Consider the following 15,862-nt stretch of genomic DNA (forward strand, 5'->3'; position numbering starts at 1 on the left):
CCAAGTGCACCAGGGCAAGAAGTCTACCCGGTGACTGTGTCTTCACTAATGACTGGTGTCTGACCTCACAGTCTTTTAGGATTGGCTACTTTTAGAAGAATCAGTATAAAGCAATTGATGCAAAAGGGGAAGGACTTAAATCTCCAGACCATTATGTTCTGGGAATGTGGTGGGGCCTTGGGAGGGACCCTGCCAGAGCCCTACAAATACAGAGGCAGAAACCAGCAACCAACTATTGGACTAGGCTTGGGGTCCCCAACGGAGGATCTGGAGGGTGGTCCTAAGGAGCTGAAGGGGTTTACAGCCCTATGGGAAGAACAATGACTTCGGACACCCAGACACCCCAAGACTCCCAGGGACTGAACCATCAACCAAAGGGATACACATGGTTCCAGCCAAAAATGTGGCAGAGGAATGCCTTGTTGGGCATCATTGGGAGGAGTGGTCTTTGGTTAGGTAAAGGCTCAACAAAGGGAAACAGACAGGGGATGGGGCATGGGGGGGGAGGTGAGAGTGTGCTCAGTAGAGGGGCATATACATGGAGGCAGGGGGTGGGAGGAGGGTTGGGAATCTTTGGGGAGGGGGCTTTTTGGGAGGGGGGAAATTGGGAAAGGTTTTACCATTGGCAATGTAAATGAAGAAGATAATTAAAAAAATAAATTCATCCTTAAAAAAAGAGTTTTAGCAGAGGAAGATGAAAAAAATTTAATTCCTTTGCATAAAAATTCTACAAGTGGGGAAAGGTTTGTATAATATTGGTCATTGGCAGGCTAACTGCCTCTTGTAGAAACAAAAACATGTCTCACATTTTGAATCATTTATATGCTTCTCTACTGGAGTAACTTCCTGTGATTCCACAGAGATTGGTTTATCCCACCACACTTCTGGTTTATCCATATTCACAGGGATGCAAAAAAGGCTACTCTGGTAATCAGTCCCTCTGTACCTCTTCCTGGCTGGCTGAGAGAGTTCCCTTCCTACCCAGGAATAGAACACATTGCTGTAGATTCTGTATGAAGCCTTATGGAGCAGATCTACATGTAAGCGTGGTCCTGCTCACCCCACTCTGTTGGGATGGAGGGAAGAAGTTATCTTTACAACTGGACCAGGTATTCATGGAATTCTAAACTGAAGGGAGTTATGGTTGCAATTAGCAGGAGTCACAGACAAACAATTAGATATTGGAAGAATGAGAGGAGAACTAGGCCAAACCTTATCAAGTAGATGCATACTCTGGAAAAAACCAAAATAAACATTCTTCCAATGTTCTGAAAACTAACAACAACAATTAAATGCTCTGCCAATGGCCTGAAAACAAGGCAAGAGTCCTCCAAACGATTAGTTCAGAATTAATCAGTGGACTGTCCACCAGAGCAAAGGGAGGTCCTGGGCTTCTGAGGGGAAAATTCTGAGCTGACCTGATGCGGCATGGATGGGTGGGTACAAGGACCCACATTGGTTTCCAGTGAACGGATCTTAAATCCTTCCTCGGTAACTGTTCCTAAGCATTTAACATTTTCATATGGATACTCGCTTCACCACAAATACAGATACTTGCAGTATCTGACTTTACCTCCCACTGCACATAACAGGGCAGATGGAGAGTGATGCTTAAGTTCTTTACATGCTTATTGATTGTCTGTTTGATTTATTAATTATTAAAAGATCTCAAAGACCTCTGCATAAAACCAGATATACTAAATCTGATAGAAGAGAAATGGGGAACAGCCTTGATCTCACTGGCACAGGAAACAACTACCTGAACAGAGTACTAAAAGCTGAGGTACTAAGCTCAACAATTCATAGATGGAACCTAAGGAAAATGAAAAGCTTCTGTAAGGCAAAAGACACTGCCAGTAGGGAAAGCTGGCAGCCTACAGAAGGGCAAAGGATCTTCATCAGCCCAGCATCTGACAGAACACTGATATTCAGTGTTGGACATAATTCTGTGGCCATCAGTCACATAGGGCCACACCCCAGACCCCTAGTGTTCTGGCTGTACTCCACCCTCACAGTCACCTGGCTATTGCCAGGTTTGTCTCACCCCACAGTTACCTAGCAACAGCCAGGTAGCCCGGCCCACTATAAAAGGGGATGCTTGGCCCCTCCTCTCTCCTTTGCCCCTCTCTCTTGCTCCTTTTTTCTTTTCTCTTGCCCCCCCCCCAACTCTCCCCTCTCTCTATTCTCTTTCCACTTGGCCATGGCCTGCTCTAACCTCTCTATCTCTTCTTTTTCTCTTTAGTTTTCTATCTCTTCTCTTTCCCCCTACTTTTCTATAATAAAACTTTAAAATCTTGGGCTGTCTCTTCTTATCAAAACCTGCCATGCTGGAGCAATGAGCAGGCCTCACAGTGTCTCCTGCCACCAGACCGGATCAAGGGCTCCCTGGTCTGGCTTGGCTTCCTCCACAGGTACACGGGGTCGCTTCACAGGCCCACATTCAACATATATGGAGAGACCAGACTAATGCCATCTTGGGTTCAGGCTCCATCTTAGAGAACCTGACCTAAGGTTGAACTGGAGTTAATCACCAGGCCTGCACCTAGCACTGGTTTCCAGGTCGCTCCCTAACAACCACCAATCGGGAAGGAGAGCAAAAGTTATGTTTATGGTTTGGCTCCCAGCACCAGCCAATCATTTTAAAGAGCAATGAATTCCATAATAGCCCCCTAATCAGATGTTTGAAAACCCCCTTGCTGGTTTACTTACCTCTGTACATGCTTGCTTGAAACCGGGATCAGGGCTTCACACTCCCGTTCAGCTGTGTCAGTATCAACGGTGAGCCCAAGCTGGAGCTTGACTAAAGACCCTAGTGTGATTACACCGGAATCAGCTCTATGGTGGTCTTTTGGGGTTTGAGAACACTTCCTGAATGGGCACAACAATATAAAGAACTCAAGAGATTAGACATCAACAAACCAAATAGTCCAATTTAAACAATGGGGTATAGAGATAAATAGAGAATTATCAACAGAGGGATCTCTAATAGCCAAGAAGCACTTAAAGAAATGTTCAGCATCCTTAGTCTCAGGGAAATGCAAATCAAAACAACTCTGAGATTTCATTATATACCCATTGGAATGGCTAAGATAAAAAACTCAGGGCTTTGCAGATGTCACCGTCGATTTTGCCATTTGGTGCAGCCATGGTCAACCCCACCGTGTTCTTCGACATGAGAGCCAACAATGAGCCCATGGGCCGGGTCTCCTTAGAGCTGTTTGCAGACCAAGTTCCAAAGACAGCAGAAAACTATCGTGCTCTGAGCACCGGAGAGAAAGGGTTTGGCTGTAAGGGTTCCTCCTTTCACAGAGTTACTCCAGCATTCATGTTCCAGGGTGGTGACTTTGCATGCCACAATGGCACGAGTGGCCGGTCCATCTAGGGAGAGAAATTTGAGGGTGAGAACTTCATCCTGAAGCATACAGGTCCTGGCATTTTGTCTATGGTAAATGCTGGGACAAACACAAATGGTTCCTAGTGGAACCATGGAGCATTTTGGGTTCAGGAATGGCAAGCCCAGCAAGAAGATCACCATTACTGACTGTGAACAACTTTAATTTCTTTTGACTTGAGGGCATTTTATCCATCAAACCATTCCTTCTGTAGCTCAGGAGAGGGCCCCACCCCATCTGCTCGCAAACCTGTAATCTCTGCTCTCACTGAAGTTCTTTGGGTTCCATATTTTCCTCATTCCCCTTCAAGTCTAGTTGGATTGCAAAGTTAAGTTTATGATTATGAATAAAAACTAAATAAGAAAAAAAAAACCTCAGGTGATGACACTTGATGAGGAGCATGTAGAGCAATAGGGAATAGATCTACCTCAAGACCCAGCTATACCACTCCTGGAAATAGACCCAAAAGATGTTCCACCATCCCACAGGGCCACTTGCTCAACTCTGTTCATAGCTCCTTTATTCATAATAGCCAGAAACTGGAAACAACCTAGATGTCCCTTAACTGAAGAATGGATAAAGAACTTATGGTACATTTACACATTGGAATATTACTCAGCTATCAAAAGCAAGGGCATCATGAAATTTGCAGGCAAATGAATGGAACTAGGAAATATCATGAGTGAGGTAACCCAGACCAAGAATGACAACATGGTAATACTCATTTATAAGTGGATATAAATTATAAGATAACCATGCCACACTCCACAGACCCAAAGATGTTAAATACCAAGGAGAGCCCAAGGGAAGATGCTTGGATGTCACTGAGAAAGAGAAGGTGAAATAAAATAGACATAGGGGAGGGGTGGATGGATGGAGGGAACAGGGTAGGCTACAGGAGGGATCGAGTGTGGAGAGACAGAGGGAGAGAAAACTGGAATTGGTAGAGAGGGTACAACTCTGGGATGGGCTAGAAACCTAGAGCAATGGAAATTTCCAGGAATCTATAAGTGTGGTGTAACCCAGCTAAGATTCCTAGAAATAGGGGATATGGAACCTGAAACAGCCACTTTCTGGAACCACACAAGACTTCCAATGGAGGGAGGAGGACACCAACCCAGCCACAAAAACTTAGACTCACAATTTTCCTGCCTATAAGACATGAAGGGATACAGAGGGAACAGAGTTTGAGGGAACGGCCAGCCAATGACTGGCTTAACTTGAGTCCCATTCCATGAGAGAGAGCCCATCCCTGACACGATTCTGCCATACTTGTAGACAAGAGGCTAGCACAACCGGCACCCGAGAGGCTTTTACCCAGAAGCTGATGGAAACAGATGCAGAGACCCACTGCCAAACATTAGGTGGAGCTCAGGGAATCTTGTGGAAGAGGCAGAAGTGTTAAAGTAGCAAAAGAGCTCAAGGACGCCACAAGAAAACCTACAGAATCAACTAACCTGGGCCTACAGGGGCTCACAGAGACTGAACCAGCAACCAGAGAGCATGCGGGGAATGGAACTAGGTCCCCTACACAAATGTAACAGTCCTGAGGGGGGGCTTCACGTGAGACCCCTACCAACGGGAGCAGGGGCTGTCTGACTCTGTTGCCTGCCTTTGGATCACTTTCCCATAACTGGGACGCCTTGTCTACCTCAATAGTAGGAGATGGATCTAGTCTTACTGCAGTGTGATATGCCAAGAGGGTGGACACCTGTGGGAGGTCTCCCTGTCTCTGAGGAGAAAGGGAGGGGCCATGGAAGGAATGAAGGTGAGAGGGAGGGATGGAAGGAGAGGAGGGAAGGGAAGCTCCCATCTGGATGTAAAGTAAATAAATAAATTAATGAGAAATAAAAACAATCAAACTGAAAAAAAAAACCAGAATAGTATTTTTTTTTTTTTTTTTTTTTTTTTTTTTTTTTTGTATCTGTAACAAGGAATCTCTTGTTACAGTTTTGGAGCTGTGTGTGGTGGCACAAGTCTCTAATCCTAACAATTAGGAGGCAGAGGCAGGCTCATCTCTGTGAGTTTGAGACCAGCTGTTGGAAGGCCCTGCTATGTCCACCATGTCCAGGTAAGCTTGCTGAGTTTATCACAAAATGGAGAATTCCCCTTTACAGAGGAGTGTCCCCGTCCCCACTGACCTTATCTGGGGAATGATCCTGCACCTTCCTGCAAGTGCTGCATGACTCAGCACTTAAGTCGTCCCTCAGCCCTTCCTGACGTGATAATTAGGTACTGTGTTGTGAACAGTCAACCCTCTTCTCCTGTACCCCTAAGAGCCCTAATATAGCCTACACTTGGAGCATTGAAGTCGAGCTGTGTCACTGAGACGGTCTCTGGAAGTCCTTCTACCATCTCACAGCTGGCAAACCCTGCTTGCTGCTTCTGCTACCTTCACTCTTGTGGGCCAGTGGCCCATGACCCCCAAGGAGAAGGGAGACCCACACATAGTGAGTTCCAGGATACCCAGGGCTATATAGAGAGACCCCGTCTCAAAATTAAAACAAAAGAAAGCCATTTGTATATTTAACTATTCTTGAAAACTATCTGATTTGTTTGGATATGTTATTAGGAACATGCATATTTAGAATTATGCGCTTTTTTTGGCATCTGTTTCTATTTGTCATTATGAAATAACCTAATTTGCCCCTGATAATATTTTTTTCTGAAATCTATTTTGATTGACGTTTAAAGCTTGAGATGGGGGTCTCCTACATTGTCCAAGCTGGCTTTGTACTCCTGGGTCCAACTAAGAGCAATGACTTCACTTGAGTGCCACTGGCCTAAGGAAGGGGTCTTAATCTAAGGTGTGATAATTTGAATGAGATGTCCCTTCAAATGAGAGGATGTTGAGATCCCCAACAAAAATCAAGAGACCTAAGCCAGATGAGAAGTATGACTCATCCAGCATCTGGGGACCAACATGTGATGGCCTTGATTGTCAAGCGCTGTAGCCTGCCTGAAATGCATGTGGGTGATCGGATGCTGTTTGAGAACATGGGTGCACACACTGCTGCTGCTGCTTCTACTTTCAATGGGTTCCAGAGGCCAAACATCTACTACGTAATGTGGCAACTCATGAAGCAGATCCAGGGCCAAGGCTTCCCACCGGAAGTGGAGGAGCAGGATGATGGCACGCTGCCCATGTCCTGTGCCCAGGAGAGCGGGATGGACCGGCACCCTTCGGCCTGTGCTTCTGCTAGGATCAATGTGTAGATGCCATTCTTGTAGCTCTCACCTGCAAGTTTAGCTTGAATTAAGGCATTTGGGGGGACCATTTAACTTAATTACTGCTAGTTTGGAATGTCTTTGTAAGGGTAGGGTTGGCACCAATGCACTGTGGAAGGCTAGGAGATGGGGTCACACTTACTGTGTTCCGATGGAAGCTTTGAATATTTGTTTTATGTGGATTTTTATTCACTTTTCAGACATGATGCTAACAAGTGCCTTCAGCTGTGGAGCAAGCATTTGTAGCTTGTACGTTGGCAGAGCGGGCCAAAGAAGCTTATGTTGTTACCCATTTTGAAAATAAAGTATCTTGAAATAATTGGGCATTGGGGAATGTTTCCAAGTATCCCTTAAAGAAGGCACACACTTCTGCCCAGGCTGCCGTATCACAGCAGTGAGTCTAGCTCAGCCCAGCAGAAAGGAGAGGTGTGTGGCAAGTCTGTGCCCTCTTTCTGTACAGCATGAGTCTTCTTAGCCCATTCCAAGTGTGTGCAGTTGGCTGTGAACTTTGGTGCCCAGAGTCTGGTGAGGAATGTCATCTGCCTAGAGACCCATTGGCATGGCTGCTTCCCAGGGAGGGCATCTGAGGCTCTTTGAACCTTGCTTCCAGAAACCCTGACTGTTCCCTCCACCCTTGACTTCACCTGCATCACCACGTAGTAACAGTTGGAACTATCATACAACATTTGGCAGTCAACTTCCTGTAATAAATTCAACAACAACCAAAAAAATTAACAGTTATAAATATGTTCAAAGGTTTCAGAAAGTACAAACTCAGGAATGAATTTAAAAGGACAAAAATAATCTGAGTGGATTCCAAAGGAACACAAACAAATAGCTGAATGAAATAAGTCAGTTGAAGATGTGAGACTATGTGGTATGCATGTTGGAATCCAGCTGTGGTTCCACATCCTTCATTTCCTCCTATCCGGGGAATCCAGATGTCACTGCACACTGGGCTGGAAAGGTGAAACAGAGTTCATCTGGAATGGGTGGAGTTCTGCAGAATCCCGGTCCAGTTCCCAGGAGTAAGTGCTGGGGATGGGTGGTAGGCCTTTTCTAAGAATCTTAGAAACTGCTAACTTTTATGCAATTAAACATGGGCCATATATTCCTATCAGGACTGGATTATTTAGAAAAAAGAACTGTCCTCTTCATGTTTCTTACTTCCTTTAAATGTTGATGTCTTTTCTGAAGTGCTGTCTTTAGTGTCACTTAACCCTTCTGGTAGAAATCCATCTACAGTGCTTCTAAGAATTCAGAAGCTCATGCTGATGAGATGAATGGTTCAGGGGTTAAAGGTACTTGCCACCAAGCCTGGTGACCTGAGTTTGAGCCCTGGGACCCATAAGGTAGAAGCAAAGCAAGAACTGATTTCCTCAAGTTGTTCTCTGATCTCTACACACACACACTGTGGCACACACATAGCAAACAAATAAGTTAAAAAGCTAAACAAGTTCCTGGTGGGTGTTTGACCATCCCTAAAGTTTCATGATCAGTCCTAATTTCCATTCCAGGTCACCAGAGTGTGCTGGACTATGAACACTACGGCAGAGTTGGGAATAGATATGGCAGAACTCAGAGCAACATTTGGTGAGAAGGAGAGTGAGTCTAAGTCACCTCTGAGTACTGTACACACATACATTATGGCCCAGGGGGGAACTCAGCTTGAACATACAGGTAGGTATTTTGGACAGGAACCCTAGGAAGTGGCAGGATGGAGGACAGTTTGGGTCTGAGCACTGTGCATACTGCACATCCTTTTGGCTGCTGCTCGGGTGTCTAGGGTCTTTGGCAAACACTGGAATCTACAGTCTTGTCTAACATAGTGAAGGGACTACAGACTGAGCACATCTGACTTCTAGATTAATTAGTGCAACATAAGTGGTAAGTATTCGTTATCCCATATTTCTTAGGGGATAATGACAAGGTATATGAACTCTATGTGCTCAATATGGATTTTTTTAAATAAAAATTTCAACAGATAGGTTGGACCTTTGAATGGAAGGCAGACCACATTAACCTGTGTCCACAGAGTAAAGAAATAGTTACTTTATGAGAGAGGCAGGTGAGGAGAATTCCTGTCGGACAACAGAAGTCAACCCAGGACAGCCGGGAGTACGGAATCATGTCCACGTCGGCCAAGCCCTCTGCTCTCCTTGCGTGGTCTCGTCTACTTACAGGAGGAGGTGGATGGTGAAGCAGCCTCTGTTGCCTATGTAATTAATGCTCTTCTGGGATTTCTTTCCCAGCCGCCCTAGGTACCAGCCCTGCTCTCTGGAACAACACTCAACCAAAAGTCAAATCTTGATTCCTTTGTTCAGTGAAGAGTGTGTTTGTTTGTTTAGATCATGAGTTCTTTGGGGGAGTGCCTTAATGGGACATTTTAAGTTTCCAGCTAATGTCCTTGGACCCAAATGTAAAAACCCTCTTGTTTTATTTAAGTTTGTATAAGAAGTTAAGAGGACTTAGTATGTTTCAGCTTGAATATGATAGCCCATCTGGTTGCTGGCCATTAAATTTCTGCCCAGCAGTGGTCAGCTCAGGGATCGCCCTGTCCTCTCTTCACCCTAGTTAGACTCCACCACCTCGTTTGCTTTCACAGCATCTCAGTGTTCCCAAAGCCATATCCTGCTTGGAGTCATCCTGGGACACCTCAGAGGAGGGAACCCAAGGAAGCCATATCTAAACCACAGTAGTCTGGGCTTGTGCCTTCGTTCTGGTGGGGAGCCAAAATTGGGACAGAGAAATACTAACTACATTAGATGAAGGAACTCAAGCACCAAGAGCAAACGATACAGGTGACCCCATTTTACACAAAGAGTGTACATCTGGCAGAAGCAGGAATTAATCAGACCATATAGTGCAACATCAGATCACGTCATAATATCTTCTCTAGGGAAGCTACACAGAGCACAGGCAACAGAGCTGCATATACATTATGGGATTTTATTCTTATTGGCTAAACCCAAGACATAGATTTATACATTTTCATGTAACTGCTTATTTCCTTGAATGTACGTAAGGAAGGGACATGAAACAACATTTTCAATATTTTTTTCTAAAATCTTGCAAAGGATCCTGAGAATATAGCTCAGTTGGCAGTCTGCTTTCCCAGGATACAGGAAGCCCTAGACTGGATTCCCAGCAGCAGCCCATAAATCAGAGGCTGAGGGTCACCTTCTGCCACATACTGAGGTCAAGATCACTAAGGTACATGATGATGTCTCAAAAATGAAATATTTCTGGTAAGAACCTCACAAAACTTCTAAGTCAATAGTTTGGTTTAAAACACATTCAAATGTATACTCTGATTTGCAGGAAGTATGACCCCCCCCCACACACACACAAACAACAACAATGAAGAGCTGTCTTCATTCCTCTTCTTACTCCAATTAGCCCAACTAAAAGGACATTTGGGAGATTGATAAAGATCTTCTATATGCCCTTCTCCATCAACAGTCTCTACTTTAGTCTGACTGAACTGAGCTAAGCTGCTTCAGTGTAGAAGCCCAAGCTAGGGAGCTTTAGGGTTTGTGGGAAAAGGACTCCGCTTTCTTCCTCACCTCTATCATTTTGAAATCCCTACGATAACTATTTACCAGTTTCAGTTTGGTTTCTCTTTCCTGTTCTTTTACTCTTAAGATAACTCATTTTATTGGAGGGGGCTTCAGAAACCCAGGGCACCAGGGGATCTTTGGGTCCAACCTCAGGCTCATTTGATTGCCTTCCACAACCTACCTTTAGCATTGTTCATTGTGAACAACAGAATTTCCATAGCGGTTTCTTCTCTACCCAGTATTCTCCAGGGTCACATAGCAACTGGAAAGCCCCCCAAAAAGGAATAGTTATAAGGAAAAGAGGAGAATTAAATCCTATAAGGTGTATTTAAGGATATTTGAGGATAATGGAGATTCAAAAAAAAAAGGAAGAATTTAATGACAGTTTTGACTAAATTTTGTTAGTGTGTATCAGTGTGATCAATGTGAAATTGAGCACAAGATCCCCTCCAGGTCTGCCTGGCCTCTTTGGACAATCCCAAGGCAAGTTTCTGGTTGTCAGTCCTTCTGGTGTTTGAAGCCAGATAATTACTGTCTTTATTGTTCTGTGATGTTTGTTCTTTTTTTTTCTTTTGTTTTTTTTTTTTAATTTATTTTTTTTATTGACTATCTTCTTCATTTACATTGCCAATGGTAAAACCTTTCCCAATTTCCCCCCTCCCAAACCCCCCTCTCCAAAGATTCCCAACCCTTCCTCCTACCTTCCCCCCCCCTCCCCACCTGCCTCCATGTATATGACCCTCTACACATTTCCACCTCCCCCTCCTCAAATCCGGCCTCTTCCCACTGTGTGCTTGGCATGGCCTAGTCCCAGTTGGGACAAGGCAAAATTGCCACCTTGTGGAGCATTCTGGACTGCAGACTAGATCTTCATAGTTCCAAAAGAGATCTAAGTTCATCATAGTTTCAAAAAAGAACTAAGACCATGTGTGACTCAAAGGACAGCAAACAAGTAGAGCGCACTCTGACCTGGAAGGAGCTCTGCCTCTCCTTTCCCTTCTGCCTTCCTACGGAGCACAGCCCTTAGGTCCCTTTCAAATAGGTTTTATTTTCTGCAGTTCTTGAACTTTAACTCCCTCCCTCCCTCCCTCCTTCCACCCATCCATCCTTCTCTCTCTCTCTCTCTCTCTCTCTCTCTCTCTCTCTCTCTCTCTCTCTCTCTCTCTCTCTCTGTCTCTCTCTCTCTCTCCTTCTCCCTGTCCCTCCCTCCTTCCCCGTCTCCAATAATTGTATCAAACATTCTGAGAGTCTAAGACTTCCATGCTTATATCTTTTCTTTCAATTTTGGGAGAAAAGCTTTTGTTTTCCTTTTGTTTTTCTTTTTTTTTCTTTTCTATATTCTATGTTTACATTCAAAATGATTTTCCCTTTCCTGGTTCCCCCCTCCCCACAAGTTCCCTAAGCCTTCTCCCCTCCACCCATTCTCCTATCAACCCCCTCCTTGTTTTTCAAGAAGATTGAGTAATGGGTGAAAGCAAGCTGGGTGAAAGGGAAAAGAAACTTGTAGATTCAGAAGTTGTTTTAGACCATTCTTTTCTTTGATAGGCTCTAGGCCTCTTCTAGTCAATAACGATCACTGTTTTATTTTATACCTTTTGAACTGTTCTTTGAAACTTACAACTTTTGGCCTATGTTGCTGGGAGACCAGAGGAGCCAAATAAGGAAGAACCTCATACCTAGCTCTGAGAATTTGGCTTAATAAACTATCTCCTCTAGAGATGGATTATCTGTCCAGGCAGATAGCTCCCTCTAAACCTGCTTTTAAATTTGTTTTTAATTGGCTTATAGAATTATAGGCTTCCATATGACTTTTCCATAACTCTCGTTTTGGGTTAACCCTCCCTTCATCTTCCTCTTCCCCCTCTTCCAGCCCTCTTTAAACCTTTCTGTGCTCACATCCCCCTATCTACGTTCATATTTCTCATGTTCCACCCCCTCTCTTTAAAGCATTTCCTTCCTCTGAATGCTCACTTTCTAGTTTCCTTACATCTTCAGGCACGTCCTTAACCACACAGCTCTCAAGTTTCCAAGCCTGTAGTCATGGAAGGGGGAACATTTGCCATTTGTCTTTCTGGGCCTGAGTTACCTCACTCAGCATACTTTTTGAGTTCTATCTATTCACCTGTAAATCTATTTCATTTTTTTTCTGTATAGAATTTTATTGTGTAAATGTACCAAAATCTACTCTCCACTAATTTATTGATGGGCATCTAAGCTGCTTCCATTTTCTAGTTATTACAAACAGAGAAGCAATGGACATGGATAAACAGGAATTCCTGCAGGAGGAGAGAGGGTCCCCACATACTCAGGAGTGGTATCTCTGGGTCACATGGCTATTCTCCCTTCAGCTTATTAAGGGACATCTACACTGCGTTCCATACAGGTTGCATCAGTTTTCATGTCAACTAATAGTAAACAACGTTGTTCTTCTTCCCCATACTCTAACTAGTATTTGCTATCATTTGATTTCCTTTTTTTACAAAAAGGATTACTTATTATGTATATAGTGTTCTGCCTGCATGTATGTCTGCAGGCCAGAAGAGGGCATCAGATCCAATTATAGATAGCAGTGAGCCACAGTATGGTTGCTGGGAATTGAACTCAGGACCTCTGGGAGAGCAGCCAGCCAGTACTCCTAACATCTGAGTCATCTTTCTAGCCCCTCATTTGATTTCCTGATGACAGCCATTCTAACGGGGGTGAGATAAGACTCAGATTGGTTTTCTTTTGCCTCTATCTGATGACTGATGACATTTGAACAGTTTGTAAGATGTTTAGTAGACGCCTACACTTCTTTCATTCAGATCTGTCCTCTATTATTTGATTGGGTCATTTTCTTCATGCTTTGCTTTTTGACTTCTGTGTGCGTTTGACATCAATCTTCTATCCAATACGTAGCTTGCAAGGATTATTCCCATTTCACAGGCTTCCTCTTCACTACACTGACAATCTCCTTTGCTGTAAAGAAGCATTTTTAGTTTCATGAGGTCCCATCTGTCAACTCTTAGCCTTATTTCTTGAGTGACTAGAGTCCTCCTTAAAATGTCCCTACCTCTGCCTATATTAGTGGTTCTCAACCTGTGGTCATTGCCCCTTTGACACACCTCTATCTCCAAAAATATTTACATTATGATTCATAACAGTAGCAAGATTACAGTTATGAAGTAGCTAAGAAAATGATTGTATGGTTGGGAGTCACCACAACATGAGGAACTGTATTAATGTTGCATCATTAGGAAGGTGGAGAACCACTGCTCAAAAAGTTTTGGATTTTACATTGAAGTCTTCCATCCACTTGGTGTTGATACTTGTCCAGGGTGAGAGACTGGTTTAATTCTTCTGTATGTGCTATCCAGCTCTCCCAGCACTGTGTGCTGACAATTCTGTCTTCAGTGAGTATTTTTGTCAAAAATCAGCTCTATATCTGTGAGGATTTATACCTGGGCCCTCTGCTGTGTTCCACTGATCTGTGTCTACTATGTTTCGATTCTCTGGAGTCTTTCGTGCCTCTATGTGAATTTTAAGATTTTTTTTCTATTTCTGTGAGGACTACCAAGGTGATTCTGGTTGGATTTCTCTGGATATACTGCTAGGATGCTCATTTTCACAGTATTAATTCTTCCAATCTATGAGGATCTTTCAGTGTCCTCTTCCTCAGCTGCTGCTGCTTCTTCTTCTTCTTCTTCTTCTTCTTCTTCTTCTTCTTCTTCTTCTTCTTCTTCTTCTTCTTCTTCTTCTTCTTCTTCTTCTTCTTCTTTCTCCTCCTCCTCTTTCTTCTTCCTCTTCCTCCTTCCCTCCTCCTCCTCCCTTTCTTCTCCTTTTCCTCCTCTTCCTCCTCCTCTTCTGCCTCTTCTTCCTCTTCTTTAATAATGAGTCATTGATTGATAGCATGTTGCTTGACCTCCATGACTTTGTGTATTTTCTGTAGTTTCTTTTATTATTGATTTTGAGCTTTGTTTCACTGTGGCCAGATAGAATACAAAAACATTCCTTTAACTTTCCTATATTTATTGGAATTTGTTTTGTGTCTAAATGTGTGTTTTATTTTATAGAACCTTTCATGAGCTGTTGAGAACATTGTATATCCTGAAGTGCTTGGATGAAATATTTATAGGTATATGTTAGGTTCATTTGATCTATGTTATTACTTAACTATATACTGTCTCTGTTTATTTTTTGTCTCGATGACCCATCCATTGGTGAAAGTGGCATACTAAAGTCACCTACTGTTGGGAGTATGTAGCAGAATTTTTCCTGTCCAATCACATTAAATATTAATACAACAAGAAGCCTGTGATTGGACAGGGAAAAGGGAGACAGCATGAAGAGTTGCAGAGATGGGGACAGAGGAGACAGGTAGGGGAGAGGAAGGAAGATAGCATTCTCCTCTTTCAGAACTTGAAGTACATTGGTCCAGGTATCTCAGGCTTCTGTTGAGAAGTCAGCCACTCTTCTGATGGGCTTGCCTTCTTGATTCCTCTCATTGTAGCTTTTCTTTGTTCTGTGGAGTTAGCATTTTAACAGAACCATGGCTTGGGGAATTTCTTTTTTTACCCTTGCCTGTTGGATATTCTGTGTGCCTCTTTTTCACTAGATTCGGGAACTTTTCTTCAGTGATTGGATTGAAAATATTACTTGCATTTGCTGTATGCCTAAATTTGCAGTATGGATGTCTTAAGAGTTCCGTGGATCCTGTCTATTCTGTGTATGCAGTTTTTAAAAATAATTCATGCCTTTATTTAAATGATCTAATTCTTCTACTTTGTCTTCAAGCCCTCAGAGTCTGTCTGATTTGCAGAGTGGAAATGATAGGAAATTGCTTGGATGAAGCTGAAAAAAAAAGTCCCCCAGTGTGGTTCCCAGATGGGCCTGGGCAGGGAAAGGAAGAAGAGGGAGAAGAAAGGGACCTGGCCAGTGCCCTAAAGAAAATCACCATGGAATCTGGTGACCAGCTGGTCCTCGGCCCAGGTTTGGGTCAGAGCTCCCCTTATGCCCAGGCCTGGTGAGGCAGCATGGATGGGCAGCTCTGACTCAGAGTCCCGGGTTAGACTAAACAGACAAGATAAAATGTGTGGGCTTGGTGCTGCCTGGGTCTAGAACCAGAAAGAGAGGGTGCGGAATCAGAGAACCAAGTCGATTCACCAAGGGAGCTTGCAGATGGGGCTTCCTCCTGGGCCTGGAGTGGTGGAATGGAAGGGAACAGTGGGGAAAGAGGGGGAGGGGTGAAGTTTTGGGTCAGAACAGGCAGGAGAAGAGAGCAGATAGATCTTGTTCTGGTGAGAGTTCCACAGCTCCAGTCTTTGATTTTACAAACTGCTAATTATGAGTGAGGAATCCATAGCCAATGCTTTCCAGTGTCTAACTCTGGTTGTTTGGAAGAGCAACAAGAAGTTTTGTTAGCAGGAATTTTCTCTCACTTTGCTGACCTTTTGACCTTTGACCCACATTGCAGATTTTCTCACCCATTACTGACCTTTTTCTTCATGCTGAGTTTTCTCTAAGCTTTAGCCCTTAGCCAAATCAATCTGCCTTTTTTTATATCCTCTGTGTGCCATTGATCAGTTTATTAGTAAGTTTTATTAGCAAATCTTCAGTTAACATTTTATCTATTTCAATGATTACATAAAATCATATATCTAGTCCTTGGTTATGTTTTTGCTCTCTGGTATTTACCTTTTCAAA

The 15,862-nt window shown here is 43.5% G+C and overlaps 1 pseudogene; it reads left to right on the forward strand.

Moving 5' to 3' along the window:
* The first annotated feature begins 3,145 nt into the window (after positions 1–3,145).
* LOC127677609 (peptidyl-prolyl cis-trans isomerase A-like) lies at positions 3,146–3,557 on the forward strand (annotated as a pseudogene).
* The last annotated feature ends 12,305 nt before the right edge of the window (positions 3,558–15,862 follow it).

This window comes from Apodemus sylvaticus, chromosome 2 (assembly GCF_947179515.1).
Source record: "Apodemus sylvaticus chromosome 2, mApoSyl1.1, whole genome shotgun sequence".
Lineage (NCBI taxonomy): Eukaryota > Metazoa > Chordata > Mammalia > Rodentia > Muridae > Apodemus > Apodemus sylvaticus.